Below are 11,619 nucleotides of genomic sequence, written 5' to 3'. Positions count from 1 at the left end.
GTTTATCTTTCATTTATTCTATTCTTTATTATATCCATGAGATATCTAAATTGTTATTACAATACAATCCGAACAAACCCAAATATGCATAACAGAGATCATTAGCAGAATCATCGCATAAAAACATGAATACATCACCGGAGAAACCACTGACCGATTACTCTAGAATCTAACACCCTGTGCTCCCAAAGTGAGTGGTTGGATTAGGGGAATGAGACACTAGAGACAAACCCAAACACTAGTAGAGATAACAACACGATTCACGGTAGACTTTTGTCTCTATATTTAAGTACCAAACACAATGTTGAAGTTACACTAGTTGAAGGCAACTATAGGTGCTCCTCTCTCCTTACGAATTGCAGCAATGATGGTCATTAGATCCCTATGGTGCACATTTACCATCAATCCTTTCTTCATGAACAAAGTTAACCTTATCTTCTGCTCCACATGGTGCCCGGGTGCTAATGTCAAGCGGTACTTGAGCAGCACTGCAGCTGCAATGGACTTCATTTGGAGATAAGCCATGTCTTTCCCTAAACAAATTCTTGGCCCCGCATTAAATGACACGAACTTGAACTGGTCATGTGCTACATAACTCTTCTCGTCTGGTGATAACCATCTCTCTGGTCGAAATTCCATGCAATCTTTCCCCCACGTCCACTCCATCCTCCCCACGGAGTATATCGAATAGATTATCTTCGAACCTCCGGGTACGAATGTACCATCTGGTAACACATCATCGGTAACCACGTGCTTTGAGTCATGCGGTACTGGTGGGTACAATCGGAGAGTTTCTGACAATGCTGCTTTTAAATAAACTAGTTGATCTAACTCATCAAACACCAACAACTCCTCCAACCACTTTGATGTGTCATTGCCACGTGTTTCCATCAGAACCGTGCATATTTCATGTAAAATCTTCTCCTCCACTTTTGGGTTTAAGATTAGCAACCAAAAGAACCAGCTTAACGCTACTGACGATGTGTCTCGTCCACCAAGAATGAAGCTAAGTATCATGTGTTGGAGAAAGGTGCTTGAGTAGGCTTTAGTTTCTTTCCTATTCATGAACCTGGACAACAAGTCATTGCTTTTGTCTTCCTTCTCTCCTGCCGTGAAATTTTGTTGCAGCTCTAGCTTACGTGTCTCAATAACATCTAGCAAGTATTGCTCCACATAGCGAATGTTCTGACTCAAACCGATCTCTTGCCCAAGCCCAAGCCATTTCCTCAACTTCCAAGTGAATTTGGGGAATAGGAACCGCTGAAAGAGAGCCTCAGTGGCTCGATCGAATGCTAAAGTGAACTTGTTCTCTGCTAGACCAGGGGAGAGAGTTTGAGGGTCTTTACCAAAAGTTACTCCACATATGTTATCAAAGCTTAATCGAAGGAGGAGGTCTTGAAGATCCACGGTCACGAATTCCACTTTGGCTGTTTCAAGCATTGGACAGAACCGTAGCTTAATAACTTGGTTCAACCATCGAGCCACAATTTGTTGCATTCCACCCCGGGTGAACTCCAATGCAGCCGTCTTCCTTTGAAATAGCCACGTGTCACCATCAGAATTGAAGATCCCTTCACCAAATAAGCCATGAAATACCGCTTGCCATGTGGGTCCCTTTGTGTAGTTGTCAAAGCGGGTCTTTAAAATGTGCTCTATATTCTTTGGATCACATGTGAGAGTCACTAACCCTTGTTTTCGCAAAAGAAAAGGAAAAATGCAAATGCAGTTTTGGCACGTGCCGCCATACATGCGGAGATTCTCGGCAATCCAGTCGTGCAAGCGGTCGTAGTTCTTTATCACCCCCAGGATACAACCTATTAAGGGCCACACCCGTGGGCCCCGCATCGGACGTGACGCAACAATAAACCACACTAAATAGGCAACAATTGCAGCCAAGAGCAGTATAGCGGTTGATATCTCCATCATAAAAAAATGAACCCAACACAGCCAAAACTTAGCTTTGATCCTTTGATTTGCAAGAGGAGAAGAATTCCCAAAAGAAAAAAACTAAAAAGCTACATAGCCTATTTTTTTTGGCAATTTAGCAAAAATCCGCCAAAAATAAGTAAAGCTGAAGTTGAGAAAATGGCTTAATTAACGGTGGCTAGAAGAAGGAACCCTTACCCAGCCACTTGAAACCTAGGTACTGTTAGGGAATGAAATGGAAATGGGGAGTTTATAACGAGCCGTGTGTTCTTGAGACTTACAAGTGACAAACTATTTATAAGTGAAAGAGGGCAAATTGGGGTCTCACCAGTTTTTCTTAAATGCCTTCTATGAAAATATAGTTGGGAAGTTAGTTTAAACTAGCAAACAAAGTTCATATTCATATTTACCACTTACAAAGCAAAAGAAATAGTCTTTTATTGGTTAAAAAAAAGCTATAAGATAGTTTTTTTTTTTTTTTTTTTGTGTGAAAAATCACTTATCAAAAAAAACCCGTAATAGAGTCGAGGATATAGGCGTGCATAGCCCCTAGAACCATGGAACGGAATTAAACCAAACCGTCACTCACGAAAAAAATAGTCTAACATGGTATACATATGGTAATGAAAAAATTTCCATGTAATTGCACAAGTTCTCTTTTAATTACTTTTGAGGATAACTATCACTTAGCGATTTTGGGTAGATGAGTTCAATATGACTCCGTATAACAACTATTTTTCTTCTTTAATTTCATTACACCTCATTTCCATTATCTCATGCAAAAGCTAATATATAGTTGGAGGATAGCTGATCACTTCAATTAGAGCATTAATTAATATAATAAAGAATAGAATAAATGAATTTAGGTTACGCAACTCGTAATTGGCTGATTCATTAAAACCCCACTTTGGTTTTCTGACATACCTACATTTTTAACTTGAAGTCTTAATGGAGGCACTACTTAAGGCAATTACGATGGGACATGAATATACAAAGAAACACCAAATTACGATGCAGGAAATTTGGTGTAATCAAAAGGCAGTGCTGAACCAATTAAAGATTTTTTATTCTGCTTGGCAGATACATTTAACACCTCTTTTTGTTAAGATCTTATTGAACTACCCTAGATCATCTCTTGGTAATTTTAAATCCCCAGCACTACAAGAATGGTTTAGTAAGTTAGCTATATTGGCTATAACAGACAGCAGTAACTGTAAGTTTGTAACCAATATGGATTTCTATCTTAATATAAAGCTTTTATTTTACTATCAAAAAAAAACTTGAAGTCTGAATCATTGATGCAAATCTGATAAATGACCTATCTGCTATCTCTTTCAAGGAAACTTACATTGCTGACGTGGTCCCATCTACATCTTTTTGTATAAATCCATTTTAATTTGAATTTGTTTATCACTTAAGTAGGAGTGAAACTCTAAACTTTTCTTTAATGGCCAAGTATTACAATGGCTTACTTCAAAATTATTGATTACCCACAGCTTGACAGATTGGCCCAGATTTTATTAAGTAAATCAAAATTTGAATATCAAATAACTATGATGCACTTTTGCAAAGTGATATGATCAAATTAATCTTATTATTATGTCATTCTATGTCCAACCCTTTTGAGGGTGAAAGGATTCCCCCTTGACCTATCTTATTCCTAAACATTGTTGAAAATCTCCCTTCAGTCGTCGGAAACCACCACCCCGACCTTTCCCCACTGAAAATCACCCACCACCCAATTTAAACGTTCTTTGTTATGGCACAAAAACCATATTCTATACATTAATTATTCCCTTATCCTTTGGGCCAAAAAATAATTTATCCTAGGGTAATTTTCATCTGGACCCCTGAGGTTTGGTATATGTCATTTTTAGTCCAAAAACCTAGAGACTTTGCATCTACCTCCTCTGTACTATAGAAAAAAATCAATTTAAGGACAAATATAAATTTTATCCATTTGCCCTTGTCATCTTACTCCTTCTCCCATTTCATCTTCGGGTTTTCTTGGTCTGTCGGGTTGATTTTGTTGTTCCATTGGCCTATGGGTGTTGTCTTGTTGGCACTTGTGGGCTTTGTATGGAATTAGATTTGGGAGATCCATTCAAATAAAGAAAACTCAAGTCCCGTTTTGAGGGTCTCTGTCCAGCGTTGATCAACCCTTTCATCGGTGGTCTCGTGTCCGTTGACCGTTTTGGGGGGCTTCCGACTTCTTGATCTTCAAATCCAACGGTGGGTTGTTCTTGGAGATCTCTGTTGTCCGTTGGTCGTCAACCTCCTTGTTTAAGTCGATGCTCGGTTTGACTCAACTCTGGTCCAGTTTTGATCAACCTCTTCATCGGTGGTCATCCGTGTCCGTTGGCTGATTTTTGGGGGGCTTCGCTTCTTGATCTTCAATCCAACGGTGGGTTGTTCTTGGAGATCTCGGTTAGTCCGTTTGTCGTTAAATACTCATTGTTTGTCGATGGACTCGGTTTGATTCAAACTCGGTTTTAATCTATGGAGGCAAGGGGGCGTTTTGGGGCTTGGGATGCGTGGAGGTCCCGGCGTTGGTTGGCTTGGGATCTGGCTGGGATGGTCTTTGTTTTGCTGACAGGAGTGAGAGAGGAGAGCGCGGGAGAGGGAACATGGTTGTTGGCTTTTTAGAGAGAACTGAAAAGATTGAAAAGATAAAAAAAAAAGAGTTGGAGAGAGCGTTTGTTACCATGCATCTTACACGTTGAGGTAACCCGTATTCACAGTGATTGTCTATTATTTTCGAGGTTATGTTTAGTGATAAAGAATCTATCTCATGATGTTTTGGGGACTTGAATTTTGGTTTACATTGTGACCTAGCGTTGGGCTTGTCTGGGGGTTGGGGTTGGTGCCTTTGTCGTTGCATTTTGACTATCGGGATTGGTGTTCCTGGCTGTTGTGCATCTTGTGACCTAGCGTTGGAGCTTGTCGGGGTTGGGGTTGGTGCCCTTGTCCTTGCATTTTAGACTAAGCGGGTTGGTGTTCCTGGCTGTTGTGCGTCAAAATATCTAGGTGTTTGGTATATCAACCCTATGTTGGGTATTATTCCGTGGATGTAGGCATTTGGCCAAACCCGTCTCGGGCATTGCGTTTTTGTTTATTTTTCTTTGTTGCATATTTGGAGTGCATTGATTGCGAGTGGTGGTCCTGTCTCGGTAGCCCAACCACATTGTGGTGAATTTTGAAGACACCGATTCACCCCCCTTCTCGGGTCATGGGATAACATTTATGTCTCGATCTCCCATCGAAATCCGCTGCGGTGGCATACACAGGCCTTATTGGCGCGTAAGACTCTTAATCCCTGCGTTTCTTCTTTGTCCCCGTTTATGTGTCTTGCAACGCGTGGGTTTCCGCATTTGGTCATGCGGGTCTCGCTAGCATCCGGTGCAACTCATTTCTTGGGAATGTCATTCGGAATCGCGTCTGGTGCTGATCATGTTTTCGTCGCTACCCATGATTTCGACCCTGCCGCTTTCACCCCGGTGAGCTCATAACTAGTTGTCAAATTATTTTACTTTTCTATATATCTTGGATGATTTAAATTGATAAATTTATCGGACTTGTGTGTGAAGGAGGATGTGGGTTGCGATGGGGTTCCGTTTCTATATTTCTCCTCTTTTAGTAATAGAAAAGGGCAAGCTTCGTAACTCGTTGCCCATATTTCTATTTCTGGACTTGTTGCCCATCCTTGATGGAGATTAACGCTTCCTCATCTCATGAAAGCAAGCTTCTAACCATTTACATACGTTAATTCCTTCATTTTTGTTTTTCCCCCGTTTTTCTTTACCAAATGTATTAAAAGCGCCAAAATTGCGGTAGTAACCACAACATTTCCAAGTTTTGTGTTCTTCTTTATAGAATTCTTTCAGTTCAAAAGATGGGTGAGTGAAGCATTTACAACTTTTCAGCTTGGAACTCGAATACCCACCAAAACGGCTCGTCGCGTTCGCTTATATTGGAGTGTCGCGAGGTTGGGAAGAATTATTTATTTTGGCATTTGATCGGTAAACTTGGTATCGGGGGTTGATTGAAATTGGCTTTCAAAGTAACACGCAAGCATTGTATGAATAGGAACCCCATTGTTATCTGTTTTCTGTTTTTCATTTTCTTTTGAGTCTTTTTCTGTTGGGAGGTGGACAAAATTTAAACTTAAAATGATAGGGTAAATTGGTCATAGTGATAATTTGTCCTTAAATTGACTTTTTCTATAGTCGGGGAGGTAGTGCAAGTCTCTGTTTTTGGCTAAAATGCATGCCACCTCGGGGGTCCAGATGAAAATTACCCTTTATCCTATGTACTTTTGAAATTACTAATTCAATCATAGACTTTGCTTGCAATTACTGATTCTACCTACTATTAAGCTTCGTTAGTTAACTAATGAAGTGACATCCTTGTACCTTTTGAAAACCCTAAAGTAACTCTGAGTTGGAAGCTAAAATGGCAAAAATATGAAGGCAAATTATTGGTATTTCATATTGTTTTTTTCTAAATGAAGGTAATATCGTTTTTTGACTTCTTAATTCTAACGACAGGCAAAATAGATATTACACATCTAACTTTAAAAGCTTTTTAGTACCCTTAGAAGTGAAGGGGCAAAGTAATTTTATAAAGGAGAAGGTTTGATTAATTAATTAAACTATTGTAAAGGGAGACAACAATAATTCTCTCCAAGTATTATCATTATTCTCTCCAAAATTCAGTCAAATCTAAACTTAACAAATGCTTTAAGAAACTTGTTAGCCATATGCACTGAAGTGCTGATGCTAGAATCCGGATCAATTTGGTCTAGCGGAAATAATTTAAAAGCCACCGATCATCAATAGAAGAAGTGAGGCCAGAGTTCAAATTTGCTTAAGACTAGGGGCAAAGCCCCACAAAATATTTAAATTACATATAAAATTATCCTTTGGAGGTTGTAGTCGAGCTGTGCATTAGTTAACCCGAACAATTATCAGTTCGAAAAAGAAAAATCTATCAAACCGATGTGATCTATTAAAACCAGTTGAACAAGTCTAGATTGGATCAGATTGAACCGTTATTTCAGATTGGGATTCTATATATGGACCTATAGAAATCGAAATAATGGGATTTGAGTGAAACTAAAAACCACAGTGATACTCATAACAACTGAGGCCTGGCTAATTCCCCCAGAAAATAAAATTTCAATCAATGCCCTTATATATACATGAAAACCCAAAAACTGATTCAGTCTGAATTGGAAAAGTTTGTTAATGGCTTCGTACTCATAAAATTATCATGAGTGGTTGTTCTTTTCTAGTAGAAATCTTTTAATGAATATCATGTGAAGTTATTAGGTGATGAGACGGATTAACTCTTGATTTTGATGACTTTCAATGACATATTCACATTGATCTAATATAAAATATAAAATATAAAATATAAAAGTGGGACTATAAAGAATCCATGTGAGAGTCATATATGATAGTAAGAGCACAGTGACAATTATTATATGTTTATGGTATTAGGTATGAGTGAAAGTGTAAGTGAAGAGCACAATGATAATTACTAGGTATTTATGGAATTAGGTATGAGTTAAAGTATTTTAATCCTATAGTTCATCTTATGGATATATATCACTTAATTCCAAATGGTAGTTAAGTTGATAAGGGTTGATTGTCGAGTTCGATTTCATACACCTCTGGAGTCATTTATACAAAGGTATTTAGTGGTTTTTATTGCTTTTAGTGAAAATTGAGTGATTCTCACTTCTCATACAATCTCAATAAAACTTGACTTATACACTTAAAAGGATCCCGTGGGAATAATTAAGCCAAAGACTTGAAAATTCATATTATAAAAATAAAATTATGAATACCACCTAGTTGCTCACAAATGTTATCTTGAGTCTCTTTAAAAAAAAAGTTTGGGAAGTTCAATATATGAAAGACTTCGAAAATTCTATCAAAACAAGAGCAACAAGTATAAACTAGAATCTTGTAAATTATTATGTCTACACCCCTTGAAGTTTATTATATTATGTTTATAACTCCATATCTTAAATGATATATCAAGATCCCTTACTATTAGAATAATGGGTGAGGTGATAACTCACCATCCACTCCATTTTCAAAAATCCTATCCTCTTTTAAATTCCTTCTTTTCCTTACAAGTCCTTCTATCTTTTACAGCATCGGTTGAAGAGTGGCCCAACCATGGTTTGGATGTTCATTACAAATTTACAATAGAAAGCGCAGCCATGTGTAGAATGCTACAATGAATAAGGCGACAATTTTATTTTATTTTATTTTTTAATGATTTTTGATTCTTTGCAGGTTTAGCCTTGATTAATGGTATTTTGGGTGTTAAATGAGATATAAAGTATAAACTAATAAATCATCACTTAGAATTAAGTAAGGTAATAACACATTCAGATGGGATTAATGTATGATATTTTATCAAAATGAGAGGGTGTACATTGTATTAATCTATACATATATCTAAAATTGGAGTACATCCACAGAAAACTTCATGGCCTGTTTTTGGCTAAATTTTGTAAAAATGTCATCTAAAACAAGTACAGGCCAGGTTGAGACAATGGGTTCATCAATGGTGGGACTTTGCGTACCATGGAGTGGTGAGGAATGATATACATGTGTGATGTTTGTAACAGAACTATTTATAACTGAAAGAAGATGTAGATTTGGATCTCACCAGTTGTTAAAGGCCTTCAGAAAACGGTTGAGAATTTAATGTAGAGACACGATCTAACATTCTCTTTTCCCTATAATGAAACTCACATTGATAACATGACATTGGTTCTACGGCAATTCAATATAATTCTCTAAACTTGTGTACTCTTAATTTTCATCCCTACTAAAAGAGGTTCTTCATTTAATGCACATCATTGAGCTAACATCTTATTTAATATCTATGTTTTAAGAGAGTTCAACTGTGTAGCAGCCCTATATCTCCAGACCTCTAGTCCCTGATTGATTGATATATCTTTAGAACTTAGGTGATCTTACCATAAAAATCAGTCCCCAATAATATATAAACTTCCATGCTATAAATTCTAGACCTGTAAATTGATAGTCAAAATCCACCTTTGAATTCGCATTCGTATTTGTTTAAGGATAACTGTATCTGGAAAATATTCATATCCATCAACTAAAAAACAGGATTTGGATTCGGATAATTGCTTATCAGATCGGATAATATCCGGATAGAGTAAAGTATTCAACATTTTTTTTTCTCTGAAAATGGATGACAATCGGATTCGGATACTAGTAATTGTAACTGGATAATCGAAAATCGGAAATTATCCGGTTATAGTAAAGTATTAGACACTTTCTCTAAAAAATGGGCTAATAATCAAATTCGAAAACTCGTAATTGGTAATCGGAAATTAGAAATCGAAAATAAAAAAATGACAATCATCAATCAATAATCGGATAGTTTTATCGAATCGGATTATTATCGGATATCTGATAAAGTTTCGGATTCGAATCGAATAACAATTTTTCTAATCGAATTTGGATTCGGATACTGGTGTATCCAAGCCAAATCTGATATGCTTACAGGTCTAATAAATTCTGAAGGATTTGTTTATTTTATAAAAGAAAAAAGAGCCTGGAGGATTTCACCGAATTATTTTTAAAAAAAAAAATCCATCATTAGTAACCGTAAAAACTGCCATTGGAAATTTGGATGACATTCGAAGGTATATGGTAAAAAGCATAGATGTCTTCCATAGTTATGGCAAATTGATAGACACCCAAGCTATATCGTAAAAGGCATAGATAGACATCCCATAATTATGGCAAATTGACGGACAACAAAAAAAATATCAGTCTTGACCTTCCACCCACAGAAAGGAAATATCAATTGGAATTGTATAATAACATACTCTGTTAGTATTTCCTACTAAGTAATGATTATATTATTCTATAACCTTAAACTATACCTTTATATCTTGAAGATTATAATTTTATTATACCCTTAATAAAAGTTCATAGTCCCTAGATAGTGTTACCATCATTAATCCTGCACTTGGTTCTGAAAATTATGAAACCACTGGTACCCTTAGTTTATTTTGGTTTATTTTTGAATCTTAGATTTTTTTTTTTTTTTTTTTTTTTTTGCCTCTCAAACTGGTTTCCTTTCAACTGATCTCCTTCATGATATTAAAATATAAAAACTAATGTTTTCTTGGAAGGAGGAAGTGGCATAGTTGTGTCAACAATAGCGTGGAGATGATTTGGTGAATTGGGTTCATTAATTTAGTTTTTCCTTTGTAGTTTATGGACCTTGTTTAAGTCCTCAATGCACAGGACCATCAAGTAATACATTTCAGACTGTCGGAGCGAGATCTCATCTCGACTATTAATCTTGACCTCGACTGTTGAGAAAATTAAATAGATATCGGATCTGGTGGTCCAAAATTTTGCAAGACAGTCTTGCGGATTTAGTGCGCAAGACAAATGCTTTTCCAATAATTTACAGGATATGGTAGAAGTGCAATTGCTGTGTCTTCCAGCGGGGAAGGTACCCTGCAGCTCCGGTGGTTAGTGACACAACAGTGCGGTTTTTTGACTTGGAGTTATTGGTGCTGGACTTGGCAAACCATCGCAATTTTTTGAGAGGCAGTAGATATAGATGAAGTTTAAGGCCTCGACTTGCAAAGGCAAAGCCAGGACCTAACATCGGAGGGGCTGAATAATGATAGATTAACCTAATAACCCGTTTGGAAAATTATTTATATACATACCTTATTGTTACCTTGTAAGCACAATGAGATATGTGGTTTTCGACTTCAAGTTTTGGGTGAGAACTTGTAATGACTTGTTGGGTGTTTTTAGAGATTAAATGGTGAAACTCCTTCACTACTTTCATACTGGTATGTGAAACATGCTAATTTTTTTTTGTCTGTCATGGATTTTTTTTCCATTTATATTCATTAATCTTAGTTGTTCATTTTAGCATAATCCAAAGCTTAAAAAGAAACACTTGACTTGTATATTAGCATATATGAAACACAAATCCAAAAGAAAAACTTGACTTGTAATACTCGGACCCCACTACTGTCCAAAGAATCTTCCTGGTAAATCTTTATTTTCACAAACCTAGACCCCACCGAAGACCAAACAATCTTTACAGTAGTTTTTATTTTCACAAACCTAGACCCCATCAAAGACAACAATCTTCATGGTAGTTTTTGGTCCTTATTCCTAAGTACCAAACACATTGGTGTGCCAGTTACACTAGTTAAGGAAAACTATTGGTGCTCCTTCTCCTTGCGAGTCGCATTAGTGATGGGCATAAGATCCTTGGGTGCGCAGCTACCATCAACCGGTCTAAGAGATCCTTGGGTACTCAGTTACCAGTCGCATTAGTTAATAGAAATGAGGCATCAGATACTTTGCCGTAAAGAGGGAGGAAAGACATTACCAACTAAGGGAGGCAGTGACACAGATTGACAAAGAGGTAATAAAGATATCACCCTTATTTGGAGGTTATAATGGGTGGCATTACTGGGAGCTCCCTTCTTCTTACTGGGTGCTTTGGTGTTCCCTTTGTGTGTGTGTGTGTGTGTGTGGGGGTGTGTGTGTGTGTGTGTGTGTGTGTATGTGTGTGTTTGGTGGGGGGTGGGGGGTGGGGGTGGGGGTGGGGGGGGGGGGTGACTATTACAAGTACCAAATGTGTTGGTGCATCGTTGCA

General features: G+C 37.3%; 1 pseudogene; it reads right to left on the bottom strand.

Moving 5' to 3' along the window:
* Positions 1-315: 315 nt before the first annotated feature.
* Positions 316-1,923, bottom strand: LOC149001685 (cytochrome P450 86A2 pseudogene; annotated as a pseudogene).
* Positions 1,924-11,619: the final 9,696 nt, after the last annotated feature.

The sequence above is a fragment of the Hakea prostrata genome, chromosome 10 (genome assembly GCF_041222555.1).
Source record: "Hakea prostrata isolate BN-2017 chromosome 10, UWA_Hpros_2, whole genome shotgun sequence".
NCBI lineage: Eukaryota > Viridiplantae > Streptophyta > Magnoliopsida > Proteales > Proteaceae > Hakea > Hakea prostrata.
Note: the sequence above shows the minus strand (reverse complement) of the source record. Positions and strands in the feature narration are given on the sequence as shown.